The sequence below is a fragment of the Mustelus asterias genome, chromosome 9, assembly GCF_964213995.1.
Source record: "Mustelus asterias chromosome 9, sMusAst1.hap1.1, whole genome shotgun sequence".
NCBI classification, from domain to species: Eukaryota; Metazoa; Chordata; class Chondrichthyes; order Carcharhiniformes; family Triakidae; genus Mustelus; species Mustelus asterias.
The window spans coordinates 36,684,463-36,709,668 of record NC_135809.1 but is presented as its reverse complement, the minus strand read 5'-3'; positions in this window follow the sequence as shown (position 1 = coordinate 36,709,668).

Genomic DNA, 25,206 nt, shown 5'->3' with positions numbered 1-25,206 from the left:
TTGATTGGCCACACTAAATTGCCCCTTAGTGTCAGGGGGATTTGTAGGGTAGATAAGTGGGGTTACAGGGAGAGGGCCTCGGTGGGATTGTGGATGGTATAGACTCGATGGGCCGAATGGTCTTCTTCTACATTTTGGGATTCTATGACTCTTAAATGGCCGAGCAAGTCATTTGGTTTTATCAAACTGCTGCCAAGCCTAAAACAAAGAATAGAACCAGAGCATCTGGCATTGACCCAGCTCTGTCTCATTAAAATGCTTTGCAAAGTTGTCCGTACTAATATCTGGGGGCTTGTGCCAAAATTGGAAGAGCTGTTCCACAGACTGGTCAAGCAGCAGCCTGATACAGTCATATTCACAGATCATACCTTGCAGAAAATGTCCCAGACACCACCTCCAGCATCCCTGGGTACATCCCGTCCCACCAGCAAAACAGACCCACCAGAGATGACGGGCACAGTGGCATACAACCTGAAGGGAGTTGCCATAGGAGTGTTCAACATTGACTCTGGACATCAATGTGTTCAACATTGACTCATGACATCAGTCAAACATGAGCAAGAAAACCTTCGCCTAATTATCACCTACTGTGTCCCCACAGAACACCCCCCTCACCCCCAGATGATGATTTGATTCAATTTGATTTATTATTGTCACATGTATTAGTATACAGTGAAAAATATTGTTTCTTGCGCACCATACAGAAAATGCATACCATTCATAGAGAAGGAAACGAGAAGCAGAAAAAACTGGGGCACTGGGAATGGGGCTGGGATTCCCGGACAGAGTCCTGACCTCCCTTTTTAAAAATCCACAGAGTCTCCCAACTCCACAAAAATCCAGTCTAACAGGTAGTTAATCTGAAATGTGATTAATTTGCTTTATGGAGCTGTTGTAATATCCATTCAAGAAAGTTTGCCTAACTGTTGGCCTAATAAGAGGCACTTAATTTTCCATGAAAGCACCTCTGATGACTGCAAGTTGGGCATTTCTTATTGTGCTCATGTCTTTTCCAGGAGGAAGATGGAAGTTTTGTTTTATTGGCCTTCAAATATTACAATATTAAATCGGTGATAGAGCAGAATCTGAGGCAGTTCTATTGTTGCTGTGGAGAAAGGCAGAGCTGTGACTGGTGACAGGATTTTTGGGGTAAGAATTAGTTTTAAGTACTTTTCCGCGGGTGTTATTTATTTATTTAATTTAGTTTTAAATTTTGGCGCGCAACCGGCAGTGGCCGCGGGGTTTACTGGGAAGGGTCAAAAGTTCTATATAAGTCAGTTAGTTGGGAGGTTAGTCCTCTTGTTGCTGTGGAGAAAGGCAGAGCTGTGACTGGTGACAGGATTTTTGGGGTAAGAATTAGTTTTAAGTACTTTTCCGCGGGTGTTATTTATTTATTTAATTTAGTTTTAAATTTTGGCGCGCAACCGGCAGTGGCCGCGGGGTTTACTGGGAAGGGTCAAAAGTTCTATATAAGTCAGTTAGTTGGGAGGTTAGTCCTCTTGTTGCTGTGGAGAAAGGCAGAGCTGTGACTGGTGACAGGATTTTTGGGGTAAGAATTAGTTTTAAGTACTTTTCCGCGGGTGTTATTTATTTATTTAATTTAGTTTTAAATTTTGGCGCGCAACCGGCAGTGGCCGCGGGGTTTACTGGGAAGGGTCAAAAGTTCTATATAAGTCAGTTAGTTGGGAGGTTAGTCCTCTTGTTGCTGTGGAGAAAGGCAGAGCTGTGACTGGTGACAGGATTTTTGGGGTAAGAATTAGTTTTAAGTACTTTTCCGCGGGTGTTATTTATTTATTTAATTTAGTTTTAAATTTTGGCGCGCAACCGGCAGTGGCCGCGGGGTTTACTGGGAAGGGTCAAAAGTTCTATATAAGTCAGTTAGTTGGGAGGTTAGTCCTCTTGTTGCTGTGGAGAAAGGCAGAGCTGTGACTGGTGACAGGATTTTTGGGGTAAGAATTAGTTTTAAGTACTTTTCCGCGGGTGTTATTTATTTATTTAATTTAGTTTTAAATTTTGGCGCGCAACCGGCAGTGGCCGCGGGGTTTACTGGGAAGGGTCTCTTGAGTTTTTTTTTAGTGCACAGGAGGTTTAAAAGGCAGGTCCCACTGTCTAGCGGGCAGCGTTGGGAGCGGGCAGCGGAGTGAGACGGAGCTGAGTGAGAACTGAGGGGCTTTGGCTCATCGGGCTTAGGCAGAAAGGGCGAGCAGGGGTGAGTTTCTTATTTTTAAAAAATTTTATTTATAAGTTACTTTTCTCCGGGTACCTTGGTAGAATTAATTTGGAACAGAGAGGAATAATCTTCATTCACTTTTTTCCCTGTGTTTAAAAGGGCAATTATGACTGTCAGGCCAGTATGTTGTTCCCAATGTAGGATGTGGGAGGTCCTGGAGGCTCCTAGCCTCCCGGACGACCATATCTGTGCTGGGTGTGTTGAGCTGCGGTTCCTAAGGGACCATGTTAGGGAACTGGAATTGCAGCTCGAGGACCTTCGCCGGGTTAGGGATAGTGAGGAGGTCATTGACAGGAGCTATCGGCAGGTGGTCACACCGGGACCACGGGAGGAGGGTAACTGGGTAACAGTGAGGAAGGAGAAAGCTCGGGTGATGGTGAGCACCCCGGTGGATGTGCCCCTTAATAATAAGTACTCCTGTCTGAGTACTACTGGGGTGGACAGCCCACCTGGGGGAAGCAGCGGTGGCAGTGTCTCTGGAGCTGAGCCTGGCCCAGTAGTGCAAAGGGGTAAGGAAAGGAGGGTAGTGCTAATTGGGGACTCTACGGTGAGAGGGTCAGATAGGCGTTTTTGCGGACACAGACGGGACTCTCGGATGGTGGTTTGCCTCCCTGGTGCAGGGGTCCGGGATGTCTCTGGTCGAGTCCCAGAAATCCTGAAGGGGGAGGGAGAGGAGCCCAAGGTCGTGATGCATATAGGTACTGCTGACATCGGTAGGAAGAGGGAAGGGGTCATGAAAAGAGAATATAGGGAGTTGGGTAGACAGCTGAGAAAGAGGAATGCAAAGGTAGTAATCTCGGGATTGCTGCCTGTGCCGCGGGAGAGTGAGAACAGGAATCGGTGGAGAATTAATGCGTGGCTGAGGGACTGGAGCAAGGGACAAGGATTTGGGTACTTGGATCATTGGGACCTCTTTAGGGGCAGGTGTGACCTGTTTAAAAAAGACGGGTGGCACTTGAATCCCAGGGGGACCAATATCCTGGCGGGAAGGTTGGCTAAGGCTACTGGAGAGACTTTAAACTAGAAAGGTTGGGGGGAGGGAATCGAAATGAGGGGACTGAGAGCGAGGAGGTTAGCTCGCAAATAGATAAGGAATGTAGACAGGGTAAGAGGGAGGTTAGACGAGTGAGGGAGAAGGGAAGTGCTCAGGCTGAAGGTCTGAGATGTGTCTATTTTAATGCCAGGAGTGTAGTGAATAAAGTGGATGAGCTTGGAGCGTGGATTGCTGCTTCGAATTGTGATGTGGTGGCCATTACGGAGACTTGGATGTCTCAGGGACAGGACTGGGTGCTTCAGGTGCCAGGTTTTAGATGTTTCAGGAAGGACAGGGAGGGAGGCAAGAGAGGGGGGGGAGTGGCACTGTTGATCAGGGATAGTGTCACGGCTGTAGAGAAGGTGGACGCCGTGGAGGGACTGACTACGGAATCTCTGTGGGTGGAGGTTAGGAATAGGAAGGGGTCGGTAACTTTGCTGGGTGTTTTCTATAGGCCGCCCAATAGTAACAGAGATGTTGAGGAGCAGATGGGGAAACAGATCCTGGAGAGATGTAGGAATAACAGAGTTGTCGTGATGGGAGATTTTAATTTCCCAAACATAGATTGGAATATCCCTAGGGCTAGGGGTTTGGATGGAGAGGAGTTTGTTAGGTGTGTCCAGGAGAGTTTCCTGACACAGTATGTGGATAAGCCTACTAGAGGAGAGGCTGTTCTTGATCTGGTGCTGGCTAATGAACCTGGACAGGTGGAGGATCTCTCGGTGGGTGAACATCTTGGGGATAGCGATCATAATTCTATCTCCTTCACGATAGCATTGGAAAGAGATAGGGTCAGGCAGGCTAGGAAAGTGTTTCTCTGGAGTAAAGGGAAATACAGTGTCATCAGGGAGGAAATTAGACGGGTAAATTGGAAGGAGGCATTCTTGGGGAAAAGTACCGAAGGAAAGTGGAGGATTTTCAAGGAATGTTTGTCTGGAGCTCTGCATGACAACGTTCCGATGAGACAGGGGGGTGTTGGTAGGGTACGGGAACCGTGGTGCACGAAGGTTGTGATGAACCTGGTAAATAAGAAAAGAGAGGCGTACAGAAGGTTCAGAGAGCTAGGAGGTGTTAAGGATTTAGAGGAGTATACGCGATGTAGGAAGGAGCTTAAGAAGGAAATTAGGAGAGCGAGAAGGGGTCATGAGAAGACCTTGGCGGGTAAGATTAAGGAGAATCCCAAGGCTTTCTACAAATATGTCAAGAGTAAAAGGATGAGATGTGAAGGCATAGGACCCTTAAAAGGTGAAGGGGGAAAAGTTTGTGCGGAACCGTTAGAAATGGCGGAGGTGCTTAATGAATACTTTACCTCGGTATTCACGGTGGAAAGGGATCTGGGTGGTTGTACTGCTGGATTGCGGAGGACAGAAAGGATCGAGCATGTGGACATAAAGAAAGAGGATGTGTTGGAACTATTGAATGGCATCAAGGTTGGTAAGTCGCCGGGACCGGATGGGATGTACCCCAGGTTACTGTGGGAGGCGAGGGAGGAGATTGCGGAGCCTTTGGCGATGATCTTTGCATCGTCGATGGAGACGGGAGAGGTTCCGGAGGATTGGAGGATTGCGGATGTGGTCCCTATATTCAAGAAAGGGAACAGGGACAGCCCGGGAAATTACCGACCGGTGAGTCTAACCTCAGTGGTTGGTAAGTTGATGGAGAGGATCCTGAGAGACAGGATTTATGATCATCTAGAGAAGTTTAGTATGATCAAAAGTAGTCAGCACGGCTTTGTCAGGGGCAGGTCGTGCCTTACGAGCCTGGTTGAGTTCTTTGAAAATGTGACCAAGCACATTGACGAAGGAAGAGCGGTGGATGTGGTCTATATGGACTTCAGCAAAGCGTTCGATAAGGTCCCCCATGCAAGACTTCTTGAGAAAGTGAGAGGGCATGGGATCCAAGGGGCTGTTGCCTTGTGGATCCAGAACTGGCTTGCCTGCAGAAGGCAGAGAGTGGCTGTGGAGGGGTCTTTCTCTGCATGGAGGTCAGTGACCAGTGGAGTGCCCCAGGGATCTGTTCTGGGACCCTTGCTGTTTGTCATTTTCATAAATGACCTGGATGAGGAAGTGGAGGGATGGGTTGGTAAGTTTGCTGACGACACCAAGGTAGGTGGTGTTGTGGATAGTTTGGAGGGATGTCAGAAGTTGCAGCGAGACATAGATAGAATGCAAGACTGGGCGGAGAAGTGGCAGATGGACTTCAACCCGGATAAGTGTGTAGTGATCCATTTTGGCAGATCCAATAGGATGGAGCAGCAGTATAAAATGAAGGGTACCATTCTTAGCAGTGTAGAGGATCAGAAGGACCTTGGGGTCCGGGTCCATAGGACTCTTAAATCGGCCTCGCAGGTGGAGGATGCGGTCAAGAAGGCGTATGGCGTACTAGCCTTCATTAATCGAGGGATTGAGTTTAGGAGTCGGGAGATAATGCTGCAGCTTTATAGGACCCTGGTTAGACCCCACTTGGAGTACTGCGCGCAGTTCTGGTCACCTCATTACAGGAAAGATGTTGAAGCCATTGAAAGGGTGCAGAGGAGATTTACAAGGATGTTGCCTGGATTGGGGGGCATGCCTTATGAGGATAGGTTGAGGGAGCTTGGTCTCTTCTCCCTGGAGAGACGAAGGATGAGAGGTGACCTGATAGAGGTTTACAAGATGTTGAGGGGTCTGGATAGGGTGGACTCTCAGAGGCTATTTCCAAGGGCTGAAATGGTTGCTACGAGAGGACACAGGTTTAAGGTGCTGGGGGGTAGGTACAGGGGGGATGTCAGGGGTAAGTTTTTCACTCAGAGGGTGGTGGGTGAGTGGAATCGGCTGACGTCGGTGGTGGTGGAGGCAAACTCGTTGGGGTCTTTTAAGAGACTTCTGGATGAGTACATGGGATTTAATGGGATTGAGGGCTATAGATAGGCCTAGAGGTGGGGATGTGATCGGCGCAACTTGTGGGCCGAAGGGCCTGTTTGTGCTGTGACTTTCTATGTTCTATGTTCTATGTTCAAACACAAGGTGTTATCAGTGTGCTTTCTAAACCATTGGCTGTATATTACACTGGGGACAGTGTCCTCCTACCACTGGCATTAAGGTCGGAGGTGAGACTGCCTCAGATTGGCAGGCCAATCTTGTGCCAATAGGTCTTCTGCCCCCATTGGAGAAGAAGTCCTGGCTCCGAAAGTTGCCAGCCAACTAAATGGCAGATAGCACTCAGGACCCAGCAGTGCCATCGAGAGTGGTGGCCATTGCAGGGATTGCAGCAAGTCCCTGAGGGAAGTGAATGGCGATGAAACCAGACAGCGAGTTAAGTCCAGTGACTCACCTGGGTCAAGCGTGTGGACACTGGCTAGAGGGGTGAGGGTAATGGGGGATCCAATGTGGAAAGATCAGGGGGGAAAGGAAAAATTGGTATAGATGAAAAATTTGGATAGGGCGTCTGATTGATATAGATACTCATCTCCTTGGTCTGTCCACCAGCCCACCTGGTTTCATGTAGCTGGCTGGACACCTGGCGTCAGTCTTTCCCACCGCAGGTAAAATATGAGCAGTGATGGGAGGAGGTCCTTAAGTGGCCATTAATTAGGGCCTTAATTGGCCCATGGGCAAGCAAGCTTCTGGGTAAGGATTCATATTTTCAGGATGCAGCCACTTTTGATGGCCCTTAAAACATAAAATGCTGGAAATACTGAGCTGGTCTGGCAGCTGATCTATGGCAGGAAAATTAGAATTAATCTTCCAGTTCTGTGACCACATGTCACGATACATATTATGATATATTCCTGAATCAAACTGTTTCTTTCTCCATAGATACTACCAGATCTGCTGAGAATTTCCAGCACTTTTGCATTTATTTGGATTCTTTGCATCTGCAGTATTTTGTTTTTTGAAAAGTATTGATGACCCTTTGTTAAATTTGGATCACTCTGCCTTTGTGAAATCTGAAAACAGAAATGCCAAACCCTTCTTTTCCTCTTTTCTGTATCTACATATTGGACTTCAAAAATTACTGCAATTCCATTTTATTTTCTAATCCACATTTGGGAAATTTTATTTGATCCTTTTAGTCTTTTTTTAGTCTTTATTATCTCCTAGAACGTACAATATATTAAAATCCGAGCTCACTGACACTTAACCATTATTTCTTCGTACCTCTTCCCCTTTATTTTATTCTCTTCATGACATTTGACACAACTAATACAATCTCCTCTTCTCTGCACCAAACATGGTGTGGTGTGATATTTTGCAATGAACTGTGCTGCTAGTGATTACTGCCCTATAACTCATTGGGTTTAAATGCTTCAGTTTCTGTCATCCAGATACTGGACTATTAATATTGCTGAAGCAAGATAAAGATAATTTATTTTACACGGCGAGTTATTATGATTTGGAATGAACTGCCTGAATGTACGGTGAAAGCAGATTCAAGAAAGACCTTCAAATGGGAGTTTGATATACACTTGGAAAGGAAGCATTTGCAAAGCTACAAGAAGAACAGAGGAATAGAATTAATTGGACAACTTTCTCAAAGAGCCGGGACCGATATATATTTTTTATTCATTCATGAGACAAGGGCGTCTCTGGCTGGCCAGCATTTATTGCCCATCTCTGGTTGCCTGAGGGCAGTTGAGAGTCAACCATATTGCTGTGGCTCTGGAGTCACATGTAGACCAGATCAGATAAGGACGACAGATTTCCTCCCCTAAAGAAAATTAGTGAACCAGATGGGTTTTTCCGACAATCGACGATGGTTTTGTGGTCATCAGTAGATTCTTAATCCCAGATTTTTTTTTATTGAATTCAAATTCCACAATCTGGATTCCAACCCTGGTCCCCAGAACATTAGCTGAATTTCTGGATTAATAGTCTCGCGATAATACCATTAGGCTATCGTCTCCCCTGAATGGTCTTCTTCTCTGATATATGATTCTAAGATTTATCACCATGGTAAATTAAAATGGAACACATCGTAACTTGTAGTTTCCATTCCTGGATGTAAATGGGAATGAAAATAGCCTTCTGCAAGTCAAAATATTAGTCTTTTTACCTTATCTGAAAATGTATTCATATGGTGCGTGCCAACAATTCTGTCTAAGCTTATAGCATTTCTTTGCATTATTTGTGAAGCTCGCCTCAACGAAAAAAAAATGTTGTGGTAATAAAACAATGAAATGTTGCAGTGCCTCACAACTAATAACATTGCATTAGAAGCAAGTGCAGTGTATGAGTCAATTTTGCTGATTGATCCAATATTAACATACTTAACCTAGTCATCTGTCAGAAAGTCATATTACAACATAGACACACTGCCTCAGGGCACAAACAACGCTATAGAGAGCTAACATATGAGAAATCTTAATTCCTGATCTCTGCTGCACCTTGTGGGGTGCCTGCTGGGAATAAAAGCTTCTCAACGCCTCCTTTTTCACCATTACTGGTGAACCATGTCAACCTGTTCATCTACATCAGACACCAGAAAAGGAATGTTACATATCATAAAATTTTAAAGTTCAGAATTTCACATTTCCTTCTTTCATATCTCTGTGTCTTGCTTTGTCTTTGTCTTACAGATGGAAACAACTTTTACAAAGAGATCATTGTTAACCTTCAAAAAAGCAGCACAAAGCAAAACTTTGCATCCAGTTTCCAAAAGACTATAAAAGAGAAATCCTATGGAAAATATAACAGAGATGATTTTCAACTTGCCCCCAGATTGTAGAACTCAGTGGATTGACTGTATAGTTACAAAATTGCCTTATTTTCACTTGCGTTGATTTTTATGATGGGAAAGGGATCTGCAATTACACTTACACATGGACAGCAAGTTGAGATACTACCCTTATAGAAATTCACATGATCTTTTGAGAAGTAAAATTGGTCTCAGTTCTTCCAATAGGTTTACCCTAACAGGCTGACTTTTAAAATTTATTCCTATAGCTGTTGTCTGCTCTGTCAACTTTGGCATGATGCTAGAATTGTTGCCCCGACTCAGGCGATTAGTTCAAACCCTACTCCAAAGACTTGAGCACAAGACTTCAATACAGTACTGTAGCAATGCTGCAATGTCAGGGGAGCATTTTTCCAAATGAGGAAAGCAGATTATCTGGTCATTTATCATATTGCTGTTTGAGAGACTTTGTTGTATTCAAATTGGCTACTATGTTTCTCTCCCCAATAACAGTAACTACACAATGAAAGTGTTACATTTATTGTGAAGCACCAAGCGATGTGGTCATGAAATATGTTACATAATGGCGCGGTGACACAGTGGTCAGCACTACTGCTTCACAGCGCCAGGGAGACGGGTTTGATTCTGGTCTTGGGTGACTGTGTGGATTTTGCATATACTCCCCGTGTCTGTGTGGGTTTCCTCCAGGTGCTCGGGTTTCCTCCCACAGTCCAAAGATATGCAGGTTAGGTGGATTAGCCATGGTAAATTGCTCCTTGGTGACCAAAGATGTGCAGGTTAGGTGGATTAGCCATGGTAAATTGCTCCTTGGTGACCAAAGATGTGCAGGTTAGGTGGATTAGCCATGGTGAATGTTACAGGGATAAGGTGGGGGGGGGGGGTTCCTTGTGGGGTGGGTGCTTGGGTAAGATGCTCTTTTGAAAAGTCGGTGCAGACTGGATAGTCTGAATGGCCTTCTGCACTATAGGGATTCTATAAGTACATGCTCTTTTCTTATTGCTGGTCATTTTCAGGTTATCAATAAACATGAGAAAAATATAACAGGCTGCAGATGGCTGAATGGAGTTCCTACATTCAAAAAAGATGAAAGAGCCATACCTGCTTACTTACAGGCACTCTGATGGTGGGATTGTCCCATCCCCCCAGCAGCAAGGTTCATGGCAGGCTGGATGGAGAATGTCTGGAGGGAAAACAAAGGGGCAAGGTTCTGAAAGACAATGAGGGAGTGTGGGGGAATGCTGGAAAGGAAAGGGGGATGTTAGGAGCGAAAGAAGGGGTGCTACAAAGGGAAGTGGAGAGGTCTGAACACAATGTAGGGTTGGGAAACTAGGAAGGTTTGAAGATGATGGAAGGAATGTCCAGAGAGAGGGGTCTGTGTGTCAATGCTGGAATCTTGCAGGGAGGGCACTGTAACTATGAGGAGGACAGTGGGATGCTGTAGGGTGGGAGGGTGAGGTTCTACCTGAAATGGGTGTAGGTCTCGTCTGGGTTGCTGGAGGGGACAAGAAGTTTAACACGGATCTGGGAGTGGGCAGGATCAGGGTAGGCATGGGGGCTGTGACACTTATGGGCACATTGGAAAGTGAAGGCATTTGAAGGGTAACAATGATGGGTCAGGGATGATGCAGGGAGGTTCAAGAGTGAACGTAACACTGGGGGATGCTGTTGATGGAGATGAGGAATGGGGTGATTTATTGGAGGAGGATCAAAGGTATTGGAGAGAGTTTGAAATGTGATGTACACTATCCTCCTGCAGATTAGGATGTTCATAGCCTCGATGTCCAACAGAAAAAACATTAGTTGGGAGGGGGGGTCATCAGGTGAGTAAAGCAGAAAGTCAGCTCAACTGAACAACTAAAGGAGAACCCTGATAATATATCCTGACAAGGCAAAGATCTCCATATAGACTGCAGAGGGGACTAGAGGGAAGGGGAATAATGTGACAGGGAGACTTCTCACAAATGACTTGCAAAAAAGCCTTGGCAAAGAGCAATGTTTCCATGAGCAATCATGATCCAGGAGGATAGAGACCCAACCTTGGTCACCCGTGGAAAGGGAGGCAGGGAGTGCGCACAGGCAATAACACAAGCAGCAGGAAAACAGCTCAGGAAACCTCCATGAAATATAATGATTAATACATTTACAAAGGTGTGATAACAGTTTACAATGATTATACACCCATACCACCAGTGTGAACTTAATGCTTCAGGACTTTTCTTCCCCAGCTCTATGCTTCCCTGACATCCACAGCCATGGTGGAGGAAGTCTGCTGACTACTATGTCCTCTTCTCTCTGATAACTTTGTGGACATCCTCTGGAGGTCTGTGGTCTCGGGGGCTTTGGCCTTCTTTAGGTCTCCCGTTCTGGGCAGGTGCACCCTCAGCGGTTCCAAAGACTGCACCGGATAGAGTCACAGACAGAGGGGCTTGGAACACATGGACATCTTTGTAGAGTCCTATGTGAAAGCCTCAGGGTATCCACCAGACACTCCTCTTTTTGTGTGCCCCGGGGCCCCTCCCTGAGGAGATGGAGAACCTGGAGAGAGGTTATTTTTAGCTATAGAGGGAGGTCAAGGTGCCTGCCCCCTCTTGCATAGCTACTGCACAAGCTCACCCATGGCTACAGCAGTAGAATGCAGGTATGAGTGTATCACTGGCAGAAACTGGGTGTTCTGCTGGATCAGGGTCTCCATGATGTTTGCCATCCTCCCCGTAGGAATTTCAGTGTGCTCACATGTCAGTTCCACTCAATCACCTTATGGGTCACTCTGTTAAGGGCCTCTGCCAGATGTTCCCCTGTCTCTCTGATAATCACAGTAAGAGTTTTAACAACACCAGGTTAAAGTCCAACAGGTTTATTTGGTAGCAAATACCATTAGCTTTCGGAGTGCTGCTCCTTCGTCAGATGGAGTGGAAATCTGCTCTCAAACAGGGCACAGAGACCCTAGCTTCTCCATAACCACTCCCAGAGGTTCATCATCTGACTCAGACTGACAACAGTCATGACCCTATAAGTGAAAAGTCACCTCTGTCCTTTTCCCATGTTTCTGGCGGACTAGGACTGAGTCCAGGTGCTGAAGCTGGTCTCTCCCTTTTCCAAATGGCATTTAGTATGGGGAGAATAGAGAATGAGTGACTGACTCCTAGATTGCACAGAACCTCAGCCTCAGGTTTGCATTGGCACAGATGAAGCATGCTTCCTCACTGGATGCTTGGAGGTTGCTGACCTCACTGTCAACACATTCATGATCATGGTCCTCCCATGCCAGCTTATGTGCCCGTTGCCTATATTGTGTGAGGGGCTGGATGTCGGCCATGCCCCCTCCTCCCTACCCCCTCTCATGCCTGTTGTGGAATGTCTTCTCCTGTGTAAAGACTGATAGATGGATTGTCAACACTTCTGATGCAGGAGCAGGTCACATGCTGCTAATTATTGTGATTTGCCAAAGCCAGTCCACAAGGCACAAGTGAAGGATTTGGGGGAATTCTGTCCATGCCTGGATAAATGTAGCTCCAACAGCACTCAGGAAGCTGGACGCTATCCGAGACCACGCAGACTGCTTGACTGAGACCCCATCCAGCACCCTGAACATTCACTCCCTCCACCACTGACTCATTGGCAGCTGTGTGTGCTACGTGAACAATGCACTACTTCTAGTCCCCAAGGCTACTTCGGCAGCCCCCTCCAAACCCGCAAGTTCTAGCAGCTAGAAGGACGCAGTGGCATGGCATCAGCAGGATCTGCAAATACCCGCATTGAACTGACCACCTTGGCAATGTCCTCCCAGGTCACTATAGTGAATCGTTTGGTCCTCCTGCTCCCATATCTGGGAAAGGAGACATCCCATCTGACCTGGAGCAGCCTGGAGGAGAGTCTCCAGGGAGGCATCACTAAACCATGGGACCAGTGCTTGCTGCTTTCCAGAAGCTATTTTTGGGAATCCTGGTGCAATGAATTCCTTGCTGTCCAAGTGCCTTTTAAATATGGCGCCCAGTTACGATGGCGAGTTGCACAATGTCGTGCCTACCCCGCCACACGTTACAAGATAATCCTCCTGACTACATAATCAATTCAGTGAGCAGTGCAGGATTCCACACCCACCCTGCCCTCCAGCAGGAACCCTCTGACTTCCCACTCCTGCCACCTGACTTGGGCCCGAAGCAGAAGATCCTGGCCTTAGTAATTGAAAAACGAATGGAATCAACAATGAAAAGCACACAGAGGAACATCTATAGCTAAAAATTACATCCAGCATGTTTTCCAAAAGCTGAATCTCGCCTGCTCAGACTCTTTGAGGAGAGATAATATCCCCTCAGGAGGGGGGACTGGTGACGAGTGGTATTTCCCATGGCAATGCTGATTTTTCTCTTGCATGTCAGTTGCAAATGGTTAAGAGTTGGTGCCAATCTCAATAACACTTCAGTTACATGGATCATCAATTTCTATAATTATTCACAGCTCCAGGTGCAGAATAGGCAGCTGCAGGAAACATGTTGGTAGAGGGAGGAAATTTACATTTACCAAATAGCATTGAACTACTGCAAAGAGTTAACAGGGATGATTTCGAGCCTGCACTCTCTGTCTGCAGGAATGGCGGCGCGCACTCAAAATCCAGAAAGCACGGTTCGCACTGACGAGTTTCCAAGTCCCGATCTTCCCGGCCCCTCACCAGTGGAGTGGTGTGAAACACACCATGGGACCACAGAAAACTCCTTTAGCATTAGCATGTTATTAATGAGCACCATCTCCAGGACGCCCCCCCACCCCCCCCGCCCCCCCCCGCCACCTCCCCTCCCCATCAGATATTCAGCGGGCGCCATTTACAACAGCTCTACATACATGTGAACCTGGCGCCTTCACCTCCGAGGGAGAGTTCGGAGGTGAGCACTCAGGTAGCCATCTCCGGGATGTTCACTGCACAGTGAGCACAGGAGAGGACTCGGGGGACAAAGATAAGATCAACTTGGCCCCTGGGGTGGGGGTCCCAGAATCGCCATGTCGGGGAGGGGTCCATGGTATCGCTTGCAGGCATCACCTTCCCTTCATTTCAGGGTGTCCCTTGTTTTAAAGGAAGGCTGGTTATGCAGACAACACTTCCCTAAACCTTCTTCCTGGGTTCCTGTCCATATCGCAGCTGAGGGAGTGCCCTTTCTTAGTGGGGGCTAGCAAGAGGGTGGGAGGGCTTGAAATTAAGAGGCTCTGGGGACAACCTTGAGTTACATGAGAGGCCAGCTGTCAGGGCAGAGTGGCTGCTGCATCTCCCCTCATGCAACCTTAAGGGTCTTGCCCTCGGGGGAAGATGACTACAGTGTGATTGGACCCTACACTCAGGCAGCGGTGTGAGGTGAAAGGGGAAAAGCTGTGACTGTGCTTCATCTGCCACAAGAGGAAGACACTTGACTGAACACACACAGCTTCCCCTCAATAGTGATCATGCCATTAAATGGTGTGCAGCAAGATAACACTGCCATTTAGGGGAGGCCAACTGACAGCGACAAATGTGGAGAAGTGACTATAGGAACCGAGTGTAGGGTGAGAGGGATGGTGTTGAGGCACCTACTGAGTGTGCTGCCATTGGGTAGTGGACCCAGAGGAATCGAGAGAGGAAGGTCGGGACTCTCACAAACCCTTATAACTCATTGTGGTTTTCTCTTCTTTACAGTGCCTGGCCTGGAGGATCATGGAGCCTGTCGAGTTGGCTATCCTACTTATTGGCATAGAGCAGCGCCAGTGACACTGATGTCCCACTACACCTGGTCAGGACTAGCGCACTGTGAAGAAGGGAGAGGCTGGGCCTTTCGTAGATGCATAGGTACTGGCCAGGGGTATTCCAACAGTCATTACATCTGCAGATGTCAAAGATGCAGTGCTGTAGAGGGCTGTGTCTGTCCCGGGGGACGGTGGGCCACCTCTGCCTTACCTTACAGGGACTGGCTCCACATGGAATGGGGAGGAGACCCACTGCCTGTGGCCCTTAAACTCACAGCCGCTCTGAATTTCTATGTAAGTGACTCATTCCAGGGCAGCACAGGCTGTGTGCCATCTCCCATTTGGTCACACACAAATGTATCTGGGAGATTAAAGGTGTCCTTTAAGCCAGGGCTCTCATGTATATTAACTTGGACTGAGACCAGGCAAGCCAAAATGCCAGGGCCATAGCTTTGCCACCTTTGCAGGCTTACCCCAGATTCAAGATTTGATCACCTGCACCCATATAGTTTGCACGCTGCAAGGTGCCACGCGACACCATTCATGAATGCAAGGGATTCCACTAACTCAATGTGCAGCTCGTCTGTGACCACACGATGAGCTTCAAGTTGGTGTGCACCTGTTTCCTGAGGAGCATCCACGACAGCTACATTTGGGGCACTGTCAGATCCTAGCCATCTTTGAAGGAGACTAGCGGCTGGAGGGATGCCTCCTCGGGGACAGGGAGTACCCCCTCATGAGGTGACTGATGACCCCAGTGCAGAGACCACAAATATCTGCTGAGATTCATTATAACAACAGCACCTCCTTACTGCATTGCTGGTGTGGGAAGGACATAGCACTGCCATTTGCACACTCCACAGAGATGAGGTGTCGGGTGAGAACAATGCTTCCTCGGAGCTTGGTGGTATGAACAGACAGGGCGGAGGCTCTGAGGGTGAATGCAGTGAAATTTAATGCCAAATATTCAATACAAAATAGTGGCCTATTCACATGGTGCCCATATTCATCCATGCCCACTAAGTCCTACAGTTTCTTAATCTTCCTGACATTCGTACTACGTCTAGGTGTATCCCCAGAACCCACAGCTGAGGTTGGGGTGCCCCGCTTACTTCCACACCCTTTTGCCAGAGATGACCATGGCAGCCAGGATCTGGAGGGTCAGGCCTGCCTGATGTTTGATTGCTTCCCTCCTCAGTGTCAGGAGCTGGAGGTGTGTCATTCTCAGGGAGGGGGGGTGTCACCTAGGCTGGAGATGCCCAGTGTGTTATAATGTAACCAATGGTTACATTATAACGCACTGAGGGTCAGCTGAGCAGCTGACCCAGTAGACAATGTAACCAATGGCAAAATGATGTGGTGGTCAACTGACCCGGTATAAATAGAAAGCAAATGGGAATTGTTGGGAGCTTGTATGGCCCAGAGTGTGGCCCGAGTGTTGTGTAGTGAAGTTTCTTTATTAAACCTTTTTCTTTGCTTTGTGTTGTGAAGTTGGTTCTTTTATTGCTTGCAACTGAAGCTCTTACTGCTGGATGAACACAGAGTCCCCTAGCTGGAGGGCTATGAGCTGTATTCCTGCAGATCCTCTTCCCTTTGGGTTCCAGGGGGCCCCAGTGCTCCAGGAGCAGCTGGAGTGAGATCCAGACGTCCCCGCTGTTCTCGGGTGCTGACACTCGTGGATTCCCATCAGTGCCTGCACCATGCAGTCGAAGCTCTGTACCATGAAGTTCACACGTTGAGCCAAGGTGCGGATGTCCCCTACCATGGAGTGCACTTCTTGCACCAAGGTCTCCATGGCAGATGCCAGTCTCACAGTGTTGGCTTCGGTGCGCTGCAGTGACGGCATCATCTCCTTGGACAGAAGGCAATGGGACTCCTCCAATTGACCTTGCAGTCCCAGGAGGGATGCTGTCTTCCCTTCCTGATGCCCGCAACTTTGCCTTTGCAGTTCCAGCAGCTGTGGGTCGACTGGGTCCAGGGACACATCATTGGCAAGCAGAGACCTGGGCTCTGGCATCCCTCCGAGTGTCAGTTCCCTGGGATGTCCCTGCCTCCAACTGCTGTGGATCTTCAGCTATGAGATGTTCACCAGAAGCCTGCCAACATAGTGATACCACTGAGGTGTGAGTATCTGTGGTGGTGCCGGGTGCGGGTGACAGCTGTGACACCTCTTCAACGGTGGGGTTGGAGAAGTCCCCCTCTGAACTGCTGGAATCCAGTGGATCCTAGGGGCACGAGGATAGTTTGCCCTGTTCTGCTGGTCGGCCTGCAAGAGAATGGACATGGCACCAGTGCATTACAGGAGAGACGGATGGAACCTTGATTACTCACTTGGGACTTGAGGAATGACAGCATATGCATTAGATATTCTCATGATTTTCTGCTGCCCCCCCCGCTTTCCACAGCAGCGGAGGTATGTTCTTCCTCCTCCCCTGACAGCTGAAAGGCCCATCTTCAAAATGCATGCGAGTTCTCAGCTCAGGCATGACTCCAGCTGGCTGTGACCTCTCACACATGTTGTGGTTGAGTTTGTCCTGCAATGACACAGAGCGGAAGAGTGTAGGTGGGGAGTGTTGACATTTAAGGTGATGAAGAGGTATGGCAGGCGTGGGGTTTGGGTGGGAGCTAGAGTGTGAGGAGCATAGCAGAACATGGTGATTGTAGGAGGGAGGGGGAAGCTGGTACCTAGTCTTGGCAAAGACCAAGGTGGCTAAATGAATGAAAAGGTTGGGGTGCAAGGGGTGTGCAAGGGGGCCAGTAGGAGATTGGGGGTGGTTCACTTTCCCTGGTTGAGCAAAGACGATCATTCATCTTCTTCCGACACTTCTGCCCTATCTTCTTCTGGAGTGCACTTGCACTGACCAGGACTGGCATCGCATCCCAGGTGGGGGTGGTCATCCTGCTGGAAGGCTGTCTCCTGGAGCGGGGGTGGGGGTGTCCTGCCTCTGCTCCACTTCAGCCAGCATCCCAGTGAGGGTCCCTTCCAAAAAGCGCGGTGCGGCCTTCTTGCCTGCCATCCCCTGCAGTTGTGGAATAAGTGCGTGGGGTTATGGGAATAGGGCCTGGGTGGGATTGTGGTCAGTACAGACTCAGTGGGTGAAATGGCCTTCTTCTGTACTGTATGGATTCTAGGATTGCAGGAAGTCATCCAAGCAGCCATAGTAATAAATGTAGAAATGAATGTAGAAAATCCTACTAGAGAGAAGGGCTCCCGAACCTGAGAACCAACTTCCTAGAAATTGGACTACATGAATCATCACAGCCTGCTGAGAATCACTCACTTTACAAGATCTTCACTTCAACTTTAAAGCATCAACTGCATCTAAGAAACTTTGGGCCTCTCGTAAAAGACCATTCTAATCTGTAACAGTATATCGCTAACACCTTCATCTGTATCTAATTTTTGTGTGTGACAGAGTGTGTGCAAAATAAGTGAGTGAGATGTGTTAAATTCAAGGTAAGTGTGTGATAATAAATAAGCATCTTTATTTTTAAACTCAGAGAAGTTGCTGCTGGAATTATTTAATTGAGACATTCAATCTGATGGAAAGAAAATTTTCACCTCTTACACACAAGCATACTGATCATTGTCAAAGAAAGGAAACACATAAATTCTGTCTGTAACGTGCCATTCTTGCTGGATTCATGGCTCCTGCCATCATCATAACTATATAATGGCTAAAGATTTGCAGAGGAAAGATGTGGAACTCAACATTAGGTTCCCAAAGTCCAAACTTCTACTTGGGGAAGAACACCAAACAACAAATAAAAACAGAAAATTCTGGAATGTCAAGAAAACAAGGAATTTCTTGGTAATATCATTGTCATATTTCTTATGTACTGGAAGGCAGACTGTTGAGTGTTGTAAGTATGGTAATTGGAGTAAAAGACAGGGTGATTGCAAGAGTCTAATCAACAGTAAGAAACAGTTTTAATATTTTAATGAACCAAGAGGAACTTCAATCAGAATTCTACATAAGACAATACAGGAGTGGTTTTGAAGTGGGCTGTTTTAGTTCAAAGGGGGGATACACAAGCTGTAAAAGGTGCAAGTAAGTACCGTGAAGATAGGGTAGGTTTATTGTTTAAAAGCCAAAGTGCTAAAGTAAAGGAATTTGTTTATTCAGTTCAAGAAAGAAAGCACTTCTGAAGAGATTGGTTGAAACAATAGCGATCAAATAGAAGGAATGCAGTTAAGGAAATACTGAAGCCTTTTTGAGGGGGTATCTAATCAGATCTCCCAGAAGACAGTGCAAACAAGGCCAGACCTGGAGAACCAGAGGACAAAATGGATGAACATTGCTGGAATTCAATAGATTTAAAATCGATAAGGATTTGTTGCTAAACGTGGAATTGGAAGGTTAGCTCTGAGAGTAGATTAAATTAAGATGTTTTGGAACTGTTTAAAAGTATTGTTTACTATGTGAAGCAATTCTTGTATTTAAGTGTGATTTTGTTATAGCTTTTTTCTTTTTTAATAAACATTTGCTTTACAGTAAAGTCATTACAATTAGTCATGGATATCATTTCCTGATTTCAGAACCTCTCCTCATAATATACAAATTGCAAAAACCACTTTGACAGCAGTTTCAATTTTGCCTTTGGGATTTGGGCAGTTCAGCATTTACCATCAGGAAATACTCACCATTGTCAGGCAGCCACTGCAGAGAGAGAAACAGAGTTAACTTTTCAGCTCAATGGCCTTTTAGCTGAACACAAGAAAGACAAAGGAAGACTGAAGCAGAATGAACTGGCAGGTCAATCTATGGCTGAGACAATCAGCCGCTCAGCACCTAATTTACAGCAGCTTCTCGGATGGGATGTATTGGCAGCTTGAATGAGTGGTCGGTATCATTGAGTCAAAGACTTTCTTGCTCAGATTGTGCGCTCACCAGGGACATGGACGGGTGCAGCTGACTGCTCCTTGCACCTGTGAAATCTTGGCAAAGATTTGTTGTCATCTCATATTCATGTACCAAGTCCATTGGGAAGGTTATGAACTGTGCAGTTTGTGTGAATAATACATCTCTCATCTGCGAGATATGTCAACGGTCTACCAATTAGCTCATGCTGCTAAGACACCTGCCATTGCCTGAGACATGTTGGAAACATAGAAATTGAGGACTGTGGTGACTTGCTCTGATGCTGGCAATTGAGGTCTTCTGGCAATTATAGCGTCTGGGATGAGGCACCATCTCTGTGGCTTCTGCAATGAAGACTGGATTTCCCTTGAATTTGATAGTAAGATGGAGAAAGGAGAGCCACAAATGGAGGCTTTAAATTTAAGGAAGGTAATTGTAGAAGGGGTGAGAAATAAATTTACTGCAATAAACTGGGTAAATGTACAAATAGTGGAACATATTCAAGGAATGTAATATATCACAAAACCAGTACATACCCCTAAACTTACTTAAGCAGTGAAGTAACTATCAATAACAAATGAAGTAAGACACAGAATCAAGTTAAAAGAAAAGTGGAAATCCAACAGAGTGGTAGAGGTGTAAAAAGTCAAAAAGGATACAAAGAAAGTGATAAGAGCTACCATTTCAATACAACTTATGGACTTGCTTGTTAACTTCTAATCGTCAACCATGTAGGCGTGGGACTGGACTCATTTATAGTCCAAACCAGGTAAGGATGTTGGTGAACTAGTTGGATATTTACAACATCCGACAGATTCATGATCATTTTTACTTCCATTAACTTTGAATTTTCAGATTTTTTGTAACTGAATTCAAATTCTCAAACTGGGAATTTGAAATCACATTCTCTGATTATTAGCCCAGGAGTCACAATTGCTAGTCCTGTAACATAACCACTGCTTTACATTACCCTCAACATAGTGACCTTGGAAAGGGGACAGCACAAATTCACCATAGTATAGGGGTTTAGAAGGTTAAATTAAAGGATAGGATGTATTCTTGTTTAAGTGGAGAAGGGGGTTGATCTAATTAAGGCGCTAAATTATAAAGTGATACAATGGGGAAGATACGGTGACAATGAATTAACGTAGATTATATGTTGAGGCTGAGAGGAGAATACTGAGTCGGGCAGAACAAAGTTATAATTAGAGCCAGATTGCATTTTGAAAAGTCTAATCCCTGCTGTGCAAGATGTAGGGCCTGATTTTACCATTTTGAGTCTAAGTGCCGAATCTGGGCGTCAAATAGATCTGAGCCTGGAATCCTCTTCCCAGCGCGCCCATACACTTTTTGCCTGCTCTGGTCCGATTCGCGCTGTGGGCGGGGCTTAGCGCTGCCGGACCGATTGGAGCTCTGAACTGCACAAGCGCAGTTCGAAAAAAAGTCCGAAGCAGCGCGCCTGAGCGGGGAGAAAAAAGCAGAGAGTGGCTCTCTGATCCAGATCATCTGGGGGTGGGTGGGAAGAGGAGAGGGGGCGGGACCCAGATCACCCTCTGGAGGGGGGGGGGGGGGGGGGGGGGGGGGGGTGGGAGGAGGAGAGGGGGCGGGACCCAGATCACCCTCTGGGGGGGGGGGGGGTGGGAGGAGGAGAGGGGGTGTGACGGGTCCATCTGGCTCACCAAGTCAGTTACAATACTGCGTTCAGCATCTACTGAACCATTTTGGATACAAAGGATAATGGCATTAGGGTTCTGCATGTAAGCCTTGCTTATGCTAAAAATTATATCCTTGGTGTCGGCAGCCATTCCTGATGTTACAGTACTGATAGCACCAGGAAGATCGAACAGTACCATTCATTATCCTTTGTATCCAAGATTGTTCAGTAGATGCTGAACGCAGTATTGTAACTGACTTGGTGAGCCAGATGGACCCACAAGGCAGAAGGACCATCTTTGTGTTGACCAAAGTGGATCTAGCTGAGGAACATACAGCTTATCTTGCTAACGGAAGGATGGTGGAGGGAGACCAGCGATCGAGGTAGGTTGGAGGTGTGCTCTGTCGAGGGAGGTCTGCCTCCCAGGGGGGGGTCTGATCCGGGGGGGGGGGGGGGGGGGGTCTGCCAGGGTGGTTAGCGGGGGGGTCCGTGAAGGATGGTCAAGGAGGATGGTGACTTCACAAAGGCAGAGAGGGCTTCGGAGGTTCCCCTGCAGAATAGAAATCCGCTTCATATTTTTATTCTGCAGGTCGCTTACAGCACGGATCTGGAACGGGCCAGAAGACGGTAAAGTGGGATTTGGTGGTAGAGTTGGGCGCGCGGTTCATTAAGTTGATTTAAATGCATGCTAATGCATTTAAATCGTTGGGCTGTCCGATTCTGGCGCAGGCCGGACCCGCGCCCGAATCGGGTGTCGGTAAAGCCGCGATCTGCTCGGAATTGGGTGCAGATCGCGGTATAGGCCCGACGCCCAACTTTACCGCGATTCGGGCGCGAAGGTTTGGTAAAATCGGGCCCGTAGATTAAAAAGGCAAGCTCCTTTCCATCTAAAGTCATTCTTTCAAAAGCAGTTTGCAGGTTGGCTTATATGACTCGGCTCATTAATACTTCTAATGGAACCACGGCGGGGGGTGGGGGGGTGGTGGGGTGTGGCAATTCTCCCAAAAGTCCTGAATTGGTGAGAAAACTGGTCTAGATCACGACTGTTTTCTCAGTGGAGCTTCAGCCCTGAATCTCCTCATTCTGTGCAATGCAGAGGTCACAATCGTGAATCTCATTAAAAGCCCGGAGGGTGGGGTCTATTCGCACCAGAGTCTGACAGTTCCGGAACGCTGTGCATGCGCAATGGTCCCGATCTGTCAGTCTCCACCTTTGCTGGCCAGCTCGATCACTGCCCCTCCAGCGTCCCCCGCCCCCCCCCGCCCCCTGCAGCATGGCATGATTGTGGTCCCACGACAATTCACAGGCCAGGCCTGAGCCCCCATCCCCGTCCCCGGCCCAGAATGCCCCAATGTCCAGCCCATCTCCCCCCCCCCCCCCCCCCCCCCGGCCCACTGACATCCCCCGGGGTCAGATCCCCTGGGAGGCAGAACCTGCCCCGGCAGATCACCGCACCGCACCCCCTCCCAGCCCGCCCTGACCTCTGACCTCCCTCCAGCCCAGACCGATCCCCATGCAGAGTGGCAGCGGGTCCCGCCACCCCCACCAATCATCCCTTAGGCCCCACCCACAATAGGCTCCGCCCCTTTGCACTGCCCGATGCCTGCTGGGCAGTGCCAAGGTGCCCCCTGGACATGGACACTTTGCCCCTTGGGCACTGCCAGGGTGCCCATGCCCAGGGGGCACCGCTCCCCCCACAGCCCGACCCCCTGGGGGGCCCCGATTTCTCCCCCTTCACTCCGGCGGGGTCTCCCACTAGTTCCCCGAACATGAGGAGCTACTCTAAACTCTAAACCCTGCCGGAATGAAGTACTCCTGGCGGGGTGGGAGATGTTATCGGGCCCGACAGGTTCCGTGCCGGGCCCAACAATCTTATGCAAAATAAATTTAAAATACATCAAAAACAGATTAAAATCACTTACCTTTCTTCCCGTCACTTTCCAGCGCGGTCCCGACTGCGACTGTTCTCCGGCTCTGGGAAACGCGCCTGCATTGGGAACACTTGCGCGAATCCTGCAAAATGGCCGACATGCCATTCTCCCAACCAGACCCGCCAGAAGATTTGCAGGTTGCAATGGGAGAATCGCCCCCCCATGAGTTGTGAATTGAATCTCTGAGAATATTTACTCTACCTGCCCTGGTGAGGCCATTGCACTTCTTCCTGTGCTGCTCACTTGACACTGGCGTGACTCATATGGTTCTAAGGACTTTGGTCATTTCCCTATTTGTAACTCAGAGCCCTCAACCTTAGCCCTCTCCTCATCTCAACAATTTGGTGAGTGCTTCCTTTGCTCTTCCATTGGCATTTATGTGCAAAAGGGGCTTGTGCAGATAGTAGAGATTACATTTTTATTCCTTTAAAAAAACTTTTTAACTATAATTGGCATCTTCAAGTTGATGTAGGTTGATTTTAAAAGCTCGAGCTCATTCACTTCCTCGCACCACACATCAACCTGACTACTGACATCTGATCTCAGCCATAGTCTGCAGGGTTACAGATTGTGCCATTCACAAGGTCCCTGATTCATCACTGATCTCGCTGCCTCATTGATTGACGTCACAGCTAAATACAGATCAATATATACGCTGAGCTGAAAAATCTAAATAAGTGTCTGCTCTTCCAAACCCTCTGGTTCAGCAAATTCGGGTCCATGTCAGGTGTAACCTGATAGTTAATACATAAGCAAAATACTGAGGATTTTAGAAATCTGAAATAAAACCAGAAAATGCTGAAAATATGCAGCCGGTCTGCAGCATCTATGTTGAGAGAAACTGAGTAAACGCTATATGTGAATGACCTTCCATCAGAATAGAAGGTCACTGACCTGGGATGTTGGGCCGGATTCCCTGATCTCACCCACAAGCCAGCATTTTGCCATCCCGCTGCAGTGAATGGAGATTTGGCTGAGCACCAAATTCTCCATTCTCGCTGGCAGCGGAGCTGGGATGTGAACAGCCAGAGAATTCTGGCCATTATCTGTTTCTTTCTCCAGAAATGCTGCCAAACAGTCTGTGTATTTCCAGCGTTTCCTGCAATCTAATAGCTATTTGTTTGAGGTAGATTTTTATCAACAATATTTTCTGGCTACTTTATCTTCTCCAGTGAGGTTTGCAATTGGTTGGCCTCTTCTGACAACTCAGTTGAAAGAACAATTCCAGCCCCTCAAACATCCTCCCATTTGCTATTGTGGCTTGTTTGAATTTTCCATAACTGAGGTCAGATTCAAAATAATTGTCCATCATGCATTTAAATCTTCAATTCATACACAATATGTGTTTATCCGAAGTTAGTACAGTTCATCACACAGAGCCCTAAAGGTTGAATCAGCATTGTAAAAATTATATCAGAATAAGCTTAGTACAAGGATCTGAACTGACCTATTTTTTAAATTACTCATGACTGCATTTAAGGCAGCCACTAATTAAAATCAGCTAAAAATGTATAATCTTTGTCATACCAGTGATCACAGTGGTGTACATAAAGCTAAAGGAGTATATGACACTGGGGAATTTTCGGACAGGTACAACAGGTTTATAAAATGATGAAGGGGATAGATAGAGTGAACATTCAAAGACTATTTCCTCGGGTGGATGGAGCTATTACAAGGGGGCATAACTATAGGGTTCATGGTGGGAGATATAGGAAGGATATCAGAGGTAGGTTCTTTACGCAGAGAGTGGTTGGGGTGTGGAATGGACTGCCTGCAGTGATAGTGGAGTCAGACACTTTAGGAACATTTAAGCGGTTATTGGATAGGCACATGGAGCACACCAGGATGATAGGGAGTGGGATAGCTTGATCTTGGTTTCAGATAAAGCTCGGCACAACATCGTGGGCCAAAGGGCCTGTTCTGTGCTGTACTGTTCTATGTTCTATGTTCTAACAATTTACATCTAGATAGCACTTTCTCCAAAATGCTGCAACCCTCATTTTCATCACCGTACTCACTTATCCTGAGCTCTTGAGGATCCTTTGGCCCCCTGTATTTAGATTTATCAATTTAAAATTCCCTACCTTCTCAGCTTCCCTGCTTATTCATCT